The sequence below is a fragment of the Coregonus clupeaformis genome, chromosome 25 (assembly GCF_020615455.1).
Source record: "Coregonus clupeaformis isolate EN_2021a chromosome 25, ASM2061545v1, whole genome shotgun sequence".
Lineage (NCBI taxonomy): Eukaryota > Metazoa > Chordata > Actinopteri > Salmoniformes > Salmonidae > Coregonus > Coregonus clupeaformis.
Genome location: NC_059216.1, coordinates 5,464,854 through 5,475,056, shown reverse-complemented (window position 1 = coordinate 5,475,056; position 10,203 = coordinate 5,464,854). Strand labels below are relative to the sequence as shown.

Sequence of the window (10,203 nt, the reverse complement as noted above, 5' to 3'; positions counted from 1 at the left end):
TTGATGTTGAGATGTGTCTGTTACTTGAACTCTTTGAAGCATTTATTTGGGCTGCAATTTCTGAGGCTGGTAACTCTAATGAACTTATCCTCTGCAGCAGAGGTAACCCTGGGTCTTACATTCCTGTGGTGGTCCTCATTAGAGCCAGTTTCATCATACCGCTTGATGGTTTTTGTGACTATACTTGAAGAAACTTTCAAAGTTCTTGAAATGTTCCGTATTGACTGACCTTCATGTATTAAAGTAATGATGGATTGTCGTTTCTCATGGAATATTTGAGCTGTTCTTGCCATAATATGGACTTGGTCTTTTACCAAATAGGGCTATCTTCTGTATCTACCTTGTCACAACACAACTGATTTGCTCAAATGCATTAAGAAATAAATAAATTCCACTTTTAACAAGGCACACCTGTTAATTGAAATGCATTCCAGGTGACAACCTCATGAAGCTGGTTGAGAGAATGCCAAGAGTGTGCAAAGCTGTCATCAAGGCAAAGGGTGGCTATTTGAAGAATCTCAAATATAAATTATATTTTGATTTGTTTAACACTTTTTTGGTTACTACATGATTCCATATGTGTTATTTCATAGTTTTGATGTCTTCACTATTATTCTACAATGTAAAAATAAAGAAAAACCCTTGAATGAGTAGGTGTTCTAAAACGTTTGACCGGTAGTGTGTGTGTATATGTGTGTGTGTATATATATATATATATATATATTTATGGCTCTGGACTGGACTATACACCCAGGCTATAGTCAGAGAGACAAAGCTGAGTCTGAAGAGAGTAAAGTTACTCCTACCTCAGTGTTCTTACTGTATCTCTTTCCAGAAGTGACCAAGGCTTTTGCTGCTTTAATGTGGTACGTAATATATACTATATCATAGTATAGGTATACTATGATAGTATTGTATATTTTGCCTTGCAAATTGATTTGTTTGTTTTTGATTGTTTTTAACAACAACAAAAAAGAGTGCTGACTGGAAGAATGCCAGCAGTTTCCCACTAGCAGAGAAAATACTGAAAGGACTGGAGCCCTTTGCTGTGCTGATCACACAGATATAGATATACTGTAGATACATCCATTATTGGAAAACCAATATTGTTCCTGGACCAACTGCCAAACTACAGAGCTGTATCTTACCTTGGCCCACAGGGGCAGAGGCTTGATAAGAAAGCCATACTGTACATCCCAGTGTGATTACAGAATACATATGATATATAGATGTCTATAGTACTGACCTAATAGAAACCCAGCTAGCACATTTGGTTCCTTGGAAGTGGTGGGAACGTATGTTTTTGGTTTCACATTGGTTGTGGGAATGAAGCGATATGTTTCCTGACTGTTAAAACTGAACGTTTGTTAAACTTTCTGAGAACAGAATTGAACATTTTGCCTGTTCTGGGAACTTTTATTTTTAGGTTGCATTGAGGTTCTGAGAACGTTTTACTCTGGTTCCTTGAAAGTTTTCCTGGGACGTTTTATTAACACTCTGAGACCGGAAATTATAAGTTATTGAGGTTTTTGAATAACTTCCTTAACTTTCACTGAATGTTTCATTAATAACACTGCTAGCTTGTTTTGGGTAAACTTTTTTTTTTACTCCAAGCATAGATTGGACACATGGAAATTAATTTCCTTAGGCATTAATCATGCAAATACATTTTTATTGTGACACCGCATCAGTGAGATTCAAACCTATAATCTTCTGTTCTCTATCCATGGACTTAGTCCATTGCGCCACCAGGATGGAGCTAGCATGCTTTTTCTTTTTTTATACAAAGCTATTCATTTTAGTCTATTCAAACGGACCCCATTTCAAAGGAAACGAGCACTAATTAAGATCAGCTGTGGCCAATTAGTGGGCGTGGCCAACACACCTGAGCACACTTAACAAGATGGAGGATATAGACAGTTTTGTTGACGCTGAAAACGGAATGTATCTGTTTTTTAATAACATTCTTAGAACGTTCTCTGAATATTTTCTTGTGGTTTTTATGTAAAGTTTTCTTGTGACTTTGAATAGAATGTGACTTTAAATAGAACCATAAGGAAACCTGTAGGAAACGTTATGCCGAAGTACTGCAATTCCCAGTGAAGAACGTTGTTTCTTAATGTTCTCTGAACTATTTGAGAACATTCCCAATGTCTAACCAGTTGGAGAACGTTCCTAGAACATTACCAACATTGAAATTAAATGTAACCATGTTTGAACTCTTAGGAAACGTTCTGTTAAAGTAATGAAATACCAAGAGAATAACTTATTTTGTGAAGTTCTTTAAATGTGCTGAGAATGTTCCAAAGCCAAGCAACTATCTTGCACCATTCCCAGAAAGTTGTGGGAAGGTTGTATGCAAAATAACCATCAGACAACCACGCTCTCACCAAACTCTTAAGAAACATATAGTTCTCAGAATGTTATGTGCTAGCTGGGAATGCACTGTTCCCAGAATGTACTGTTGTTGTTGCCCTGTCCATTTGCTGGTCTGTGTCTTACAGGTCACTGTCGCACTGTTGACTGGAAGCGCTCAGGAGACAGCTGTGTTGTGGCCTTGTCTTACGTGTGAGAGTGTGTGTTTGTTTTGTTTTATTTGTGCGTCTCCCTCCGTTTCAGTGAGAAGGAAGGTCACTTTTGTTGTGGTTTTTGTGAACTGACAACACAGGGCTCTGATTATAATAAACTTGGACTAAAATAAAGCACATAATTCTGATCCTCTATTAAACAGTGTGGTTGGACCTGGACGGTCAGTTAATTTAGCACTACCATTTTATATTGACAAGGAAGTCTCCGCGCAGATTGAGGAACGATAAGTGAATTAGATTGATACAGATTAAAAACTCAAGTTTCAAGTTTTATTAGTCGTATGTACGGGATACGCATGGTATACATCGTCCAATAAAATGCTTACTTGCATGTATGTTCCTTCTCGACAATGAAACAACAATAAGAAATAATAAAAGAAAAGAATACGAACATAGTAAACGGCAGTAGAATATACATATCTTTTGTTGCAGAAGTATAATACAGGAAGGCACAATTTATAGTCCAATATTTATGTGTGTATTTGGGGGGGCAACTTCCTGATGCTGATTACAGTAGTTATTTCGATACTGAGGGCCTCAGTATTCTGAAGTGAATCTTAAATCAAAAACTATTTTAAATAAATGTAAAAAATTATATGGTTAACTGTTGGGTTGTGTTATCTATGTCTTATTTCAAAGCATTTAGTTTCAACATGAAGATGTGACGTTTTCCAAGATATTCCTTATTTTTGGTGTCTTTAAGCTAAGCTAATGACTTTCCATTCGAATGGTGATGTGATCACCGTTTCTTTTAAAATGTCAGACTAAATAAAAAGGGTTCAATGATGTAGCTGTACTGTAGCTTTAGTTGAACTCTCTGTTCTTACTACCCTAGTGCCTTTACTGTGGTTGAGGAAGGAGTTGAAAGGTTACATGTTTTTTGTAGCCATTGAATTGGAGAGTGGTGAGACATGTAAAAGTGTTGTTGGGTCCAATCTATTTCAATTCCGTTTTAATTTTATTAAAAACTGTGCATTTGCCTTTGCACTTGTAACTGCAGATTAGTTTGATTGTCATTACTACTTTAGTACTTTGTTCAAACAGCAGATGTTTGAAACAGTCATCCATGTTTTTCACTGTTGTTACTTGTTTCCCTTTTGCTTCTCATTTTAATTTGAAGCATTTGGTCCTTAGTTCTTAATTTGTCAAACTGCATTATATAAGATACTTGCATGAACAAATCTTACAGATGTAGTGTTTGTGATGATTTTTGACATGGCTACAACAAATGTCCATGTCAAATTGCTTGTTTTACAGAATCATCTTTATAGACCAAATAAATATTTATATTAAACTGTATTTAATATTATAAATGTTTGTGAAACTGAGATGTCTCTGTATGTGTCCACCTGAAAATCTCGATGATTCATGATTCAGTTATTTGTTTGATCAAATGTCTATTTGAAATGACCATTTATGCAGTTTTGACATGGTAGGTTATTTTTTTACAACCTAAAAAAATGGGTATGTCCATTTTAATGGTTGGGTTCAATCAATGATAAGTATGTTAATTCTATGAGGCTCTGATCTGTCCGTCTGTATGAGTGAATTAATCAAAATCTAGTGAATTAATAAAAACAATCAAAGCGACTGTCCACTCCAGTCCATTTTGAAATTACAACAATTTAAATAAAGATATTTAATTTTTGGTCACTTAGTGTCTGTGTGGTTTCACTTTGAAATACCTCTAGTTTTTACCATGTTGGAGGGACTTTCTTTTATGTCCTTTCTCTGCATTACCTCAGCCCTGTTGTTGCTGTATATTACGTAGAGGTGGTGAGGTACGTGTTTCTCTAAGCACTGTGCAGACATGCAGCAGTTTCCACTCTGTGCTGCCAAGGTTGTCAGGAACAGTGAAAACATGCTTCAACCACTGGACCAAGAAAATACATTTTCTGGAACACTAGCCATACCTCACCCGCAGTGCTTACACACTTGCGCTGCACTAGAAGCCAGCTAGGCCACCTGCTACTAGCCAGCCTCACAGCAGTCCACAGTGCATCAGCAGTATGTGATCAAGCAACCAAGGGAGGGCTGGGGTCACAAAACAGACCGACAGCAGGATAGCACCTAGGCTATATAATTTGTCCCCCACATTGGGAAACCCTCATCTGATAGCCAGAGCTGCACATTACTTAGACGTGTAGTCTGAGTACATTTAACATTTACATTTTAGTCATTTAGCAGACACTCTTATCCAGAGCAACTTAGTGAATGCATACATTATTTTTTATACCCCCCGTGGGAATCGAATCCACAACCCTGGCATTGCAAACGCCATGCTCCACCAACTGAGCTACATCCCTGCCGGCCATTCCCTCCCCTACCCTGGACGACGCTGGGCCAATTGTGCGCCGCCCCATGGGTCTCCAGGTCGCGGCCGGCTTTGACAGAGCCTGGATTCGAACCAGGATCTCTAGTGGCACAGCTAGCACTGCGATGCAGTGCCTTAGACCACTGCGCCACTCGGGAGGCCATAGTACACACACACACCAGAGGAGGCTGGTGAGGGGAGGACGGCTCATAATAATGAATGGAGTGAATGGAATGGTATCAAACACCAGTCACCACTGACACACTACACCTCTGTTTGTATTTCACCAGGCAGCTAGAGGAACAACACTCAAAGTGCCTTCTGTTTGCCTCACAATGGCCTTTTCTCAATTGGTTTGCTCAACTGCTGCGTCCTCTCTCCTCTGTCCTCTCTCACCTATCAAAACTCTTCCGCGAAGGACTCGGATAGGATACACATGACTATCCTCGATGAAAGGTGGCTATCGAGGAGGCGATAACACTCCTGTTTGCCTACTCACAAATTGACACTCTCCTCGACCACTCCTCGAGTCACGGAGGAGAGAGGACGGAGGACGTACATTTGCCCAAAATGGAAAAAAGCCAATAACAGCCTTGTCACTATCCACAGCCTCCTCTTTCTAACATCTGGGCATCCCATACATGAACTTTGTCTCTCTTTCTTTCTCTCTCTGTCTCTCTGTCTGGGAGAGTTGAGGGCTCTCAAGGAACAGCCATGCAGATAAAAGGCTCTCTCATTTTCTCTCCCACACACAAACATTAACTTACTCACCAAATTACTTCTTATAATTGTGTGTGTGCGTGCGTGTGTTTACGTGTGCCTGCATGACTCTGTCTGCATGTAGGTCACTTGCTTGTCCCTTACAGATCTGTAGGGCACTCCACTCCATGTAACACTTTATTGGGACATTTGTTGGGGGGGGATCTGTGAACAGTTTAAAAGTATTGTTAAACGTATATAAACTTGTACAAAGACAAGATGTATAGCAAAAGCTCACATTGTGTTTTTTTGTTTTTTACATCGTCAGAAATAATATTCATTGTATTCGTTGGTTGAATTTATTGTATCAAAACTGGTATACAGCAGAGGCAACCATATTGCAGGGGTCTACTTCCACCTGGTGGCCAAGTCCATGAAGATCACGCCTAAGCCAGTCACTAGATGGCCACACTAGAACCAGCAGTGTGAGAAGATTGAGCGAGATGGATTTTGGCCAACATTCTGCAAATGTTCTCATCGATTAAACATTTGATCTCCATCCAGTTTTCTGTTTCCAAAACTAGATTATGTAACAAACAGAGTGGACTGCGTTTTGTAGACTTTACCTTTCGCCAACGTTGTAAAAAAACGTCATTGTTTAGAAGGAGTGCAAGAGCGAATGGAGTTCTTGCACACGCGCACTTCACAGAGTAGGCGTTCCCTAACAGATTTTCATAACTAACCCAAGATAGACCAGAGCCTGTCGTTTCCAATGGGAGCAAATTAATCATAGTGGGCAGACCAAGCACGAGCTAGTAAGATCCTGTTGGCGTGTTCTAGCATTTATTTGCATATTTTCGTTAGGGAATGACTACTCTGTGAAGTGCGTGTGTGCAATAACTACATTTGCCCCTGCACTCTTTCTAAACAACACCATTTTTGGCAAAGGGTAAAGTCTACAAAACGCAGTCCACTCTGTTTGTTACAGATTCTAGTTTTGGAAACAGAAAACTGTATGGAGATCAAATGTTTAATCGATGAGAACATTTGCAGAATGTCTGACAAAATCCATCTCACGCTATCGTCTCCCACTGCCGATCACCATAGTGAGTGAAAAAGCCAAACGGATGCTTCACATCTATAAATCCGGTGAAATATCTGTCTCGTTGTTCTGTCACAATGTGCTCATGAAAATCAGAACCTGTCTATTTCGCCGGGTAAGTGTCCTGTGTCATCCACAAGGGTGCAGATGTTACAGATATTATTTGCAGTTTTTTGTATTTGTGGTTCATACTGGGCATTGAATTCAAATGTTACTTTACCTGTGGCAGTCCTCATGAGAGCCAGTTTCATCATAGCGCTTGATGGTTTTTGCGACTGCACTTGAAGAAACTGTCAAAGTTCTAGAAATGTTCCGGATTGACTGACCTTCATGTCTTAAAGTAATGATGGACTGTCGTTTCTCTTTGCTTATTTGAGCTGTTCAGAGCCATTATATGGACTTGGTCTTTTACCAAATAGGGCTATCTTCTGTATACCACCCCTACCTTGTCACAACACAACAGACTGGCTCAAACGCATTAAGAAGGAAAGAAATTCCACAAATTAACTTTTAACAAGACACACCTGTTAATTGAAATGCTTTCCAGGTAACTACCTCATGAAGCTGGTTGAGAGAATGCCAAGAGTGTGCAAAGCTGTCATCAAGGCAAAGGGTAGCTATTTGAAGAATCTCAAATATAAAATATATTTTGATTTGTTTAACACTTTTTTGGTTACTACATGATTCCATATGTGTTATTTCACCGTTTTGATCTCTTCACTATTATTCTACAATGTAGAAAATAGTAAAAATAAAGAAAAACTCTTGAATGAGTAGGTGTGTCCAAACTTTTGACTGGTAGTGTATTTCTGCCGAGATGTGCTTTTAAATGCATAGTCGGTGGCTCAACGACTGGAAGGCTATGGGAACAGCTAGCATGTCATTGCGCTAACACTAGCCCTGGGTCAGAGGCAACACAGGAGTTCAAAAGTGACGCCTCCCACCACTTCTGTAGCTTTGATGTGAGCTGCAGCGATGTGGTCCTGTGTGCAGGCACTGAGCAGCTGGACAAAGAGGACAGCTTCTTGGTTTTCTGGGACACCTGCATGGCCAAGGAGAAGAAAATAGGGGTTCTTGGGATGTACTCTGAGTCCCACAGTGATGACATCACATAGGTGCACTTTCACCCCCGGAATGCGGACCGCCTGGCTCCACTGATGGTCTGGTGAATGTGTTTGACATGAGCCTGGGTGCAGAGGAGTAGGCCCTGCTGGCCACCTGCAACTGTGGCTCCTCAGCCAGTCCAATGTGCGGGGCAGGGAAGGACTTGAACAAGCTGCTGTGCCTCAGCCATGATGAGGGCCTAAATCTGTGGGATATGGGTCAGCTGGACACAGACGAGACCCTCACACTCTTCAGTGTGAGTCGGGCCGCAATAAAGGTTAATCAAAGTCAGGACTGCAGTCTGTATTCCTTCAATCAATATTCCTCTTGCACTAAAAGAGTACTTGTTTGGATTCATGCAATCAATAAAACCGTGTTTTTTTTGTGTGTTTTTTTACATTGTGTCAAACATAAGACTTTCTTGCTTGTTGGGCAGAAAGTAATATTATACTTATCCCAGGGACGGATTCATAATATTTTTTAACCGCTTGGTCTAAAAATGAGATTGAATCGTTGTATTAATTTTTAAAATGTGTTTTTCCCAACTTGTTTGGTTATTTGTTTAGCTAAAACCGACTGGTATTTCATATAAATAGAATGCTAATACTAGCTGATCTAATGCATACTCTCCTGTCACCTAATTAACATACTCAGTGGGTCACAAAGGCCAGGGTTCAGAACCGGAGCACTCAGTACTTCTTCATATTCAGAGGAGCAGCTTTCATTCCACTCACATGGCACAGAGTGGAATAACATGACAGTTGCTATGCAGGGACTCTGCTGAGTATGTATTCCCCATCACGTGCAGTCCTGAGACAAGTTGAGTGTTTATGGGGGTTCAATTTCAAAGTCTTCAGGGCAGAGATGAGCTTTCCATTCATTGGGTTCACTGTGCCAGCTGCTTCCTGTGGTGTGCCAATGTTTCTTTGTCATTGATTGTATATTTCACCATAAGTTGGAAAATCAAGGTAATACTTTTTGTTTTGTTATATGCTAATATCTTTGTAGCATTGTATTTATCAGTCAGTCAGCTAATATCAGTTTCATCATAAGTATCCTATTTTAATTAGATTAGCAGTCAAGTATACTCGACCTGACCACCACCAACCCACACACACAAACACACACTTTATGTAACAGTGATTCAACAATGTTGGATATTGTCTATATTGATTATTTCATTACAAAACAAAACAAAAACATTTTGGGGTTGAACAGTTTCAAGATTACCAAAACTGAAAGAAAAAATGGTGCAACTTCTAGTGTAACAATATGCACTTTTTTCTTTTTCCCAATAGAATACCACAGTATGAGTCACAATACCCATAAGACATAGCAGTCAAACAGGGAAATGTTCCAATCGTTTTTCTACCATTTATTTTTCCCATAGGAGATTTTAGAAACACTTAAAATAAGGGTTGTGTTTCATGCAGGCTTACCCTGGCGTGATGTTTTGATAACTGTGTAGATCTCTTTAGGACAAGGTGACTTTTATCAATGTATTCGCCTGTTTTTACCCACAAAAAACAAAATGCTAAATAGCTGCTAATGTGGCAATCATAAAGAACTACAAATACCATGGTGATCTGGAGGAAACTGCCAAATCGAGGCAAACAAGGTAAGAATCTCTGGATTTTTATTTAGTTTTATTTGTTTTATTAGGATCCCCATTAGCCGACGCCAATGGCGACAGCTAGTATTAATGGGGTCTGAAACATAACGAAAAAGACATTACAGATAAAAGTTTTTACAATTTACATACATTTAAAAACCTTAACGTAGTGTGTGTGGATCTATTAGTTATACACACGTCAGTACATACACACAACAAGTAGATGGGGGAGAGACGTTGTGCCGTGAGGTGTTGCTTTATTTGTTTTTTGAAACCAGGTTTGCTGTTCACTTGCTCTATATACAGTGCCTTGCAAAAGTATTCATCCCCCTATGCATTTTTCCTATTTTGTTGCATTACAACCTGTAATTTAAATTGATTTTTATTTGGATTTCATGTAATGGACATACACAAAATAGTCCAAATTGGTGAAGTGGAATGAAAAAAATAACTTGTTTCAAAAAATTCTAAAAAATAAATAACGGAAAATTGGTGCGTGCATATGTGTTCACCCCCTTTGCTATGAAGCCCCTAAATAAGATCTGGTGCAACCAATTATCTTCAGAAGTCACATAATTAGTTAAATAAAGTCCACCTGTGTGCAATCTAAGTGTCACAGGATCTCAGTATATATACACCTGTTCTGAAAGGCCCCAGAGTCTGCAACACCACTAAGCAAGGGGCACCACCAAGCAAGCGGCACCACCAAGCAAGCGGCACCATGAAGACCAAGGAGCTCTCCAAACAGGTCAGGGACAAAGTTGTGGAGAAGTACGGATCAGGG

At 39.5% G+C, this 10,203-nt stretch overlaps 1 pseudogene; it reads left to right on the top strand.

Moving 5' to 3' along the window:
* Positions 1–6,063: 6,063 nt before the first annotated feature.
* LOC121539758 lies at positions 6,064–8,621 on the top strand (annotated as a pseudogene).
* The last annotated feature ends 1,582 nt before the right edge of the window (positions 8,622–10,203 follow it).